Source organism: Peromyscus eremicus, chromosome 3, assembly GCF_949786415.1.
Source record: "Peromyscus eremicus chromosome 3, PerEre_H2_v1, whole genome shotgun sequence".
NCBI lineage: Eukaryota > Metazoa > Chordata > Mammalia > Rodentia > Cricetidae > Peromyscus > Peromyscus eremicus.
The window spans coordinates 135,517,813-135,518,376 of NC_081418.1; the positions used below are offsets into that span (position 1 = coordinate 135,517,813).

The following is a 564-nucleotide window of genomic DNA, read 5'->3' on the forward strand; positions in this document are numbered from 1 at the left end:
CACCTCACCGGATGGATTATGTACATTGTGATGGCCTTGAGGAGAGTGCTCTGTCCTCATGTGTAACTGTTTCCATTACATTGAACACACACACACACACACACACACACACACACACACACACACACACTTAACACAAAATTCATCGATGTAGGGTGTGGTTTTGATCTTCACAGGTAGGGTCGGTGAGAGGGTTACAGATGCAAACACTCTAAATATTCCCTTCAGTCCTTCCTATCAGCTGCACAGATGCTAAAACCTTGACCGATACAGGAGACGATCAGCATGGCCCCTGTGCAAGGATGGCATGCAAATCTGGGAACTGTCTCATAGTGTGCAGCAACATGGGAGAAAGGGCTGAGGAAGGAAGTGGACACAGGCAATGAGAACAAAGTATAATGACAGGGATGTAAGAAAGTGTCACCGAGAAACTCATCCATCATTTTGCGTGCTGACGGAAGTGTAGCTGGAGAATTTCTCTCCAGCTCCCGCCACCAAGTCCCGCCAGTCCCAGAGCCCACTTATAAAATAAACATACAGACTCTTACATTATTTAAACTGCTT

At 46.3% G+C, this 564-nt stretch overlaps 1 non-coding gene across 1 annotated transcript; it reads left to right on the top strand.

The window, feature by feature from the left end:
- Positions 1-227: 227 nt before the first annotated feature.
- On the top strand, positions 228-337 carry LOC131907533 (U6 spliceosomal RNA). Its single transcript, XR_009378438.1, has one exon. It is a non-coding gene; the product is annotated as a U6 spliceosomal RNA (small nuclear RNA).
- Positions 338-564: the final 227 nt, after the last annotated feature.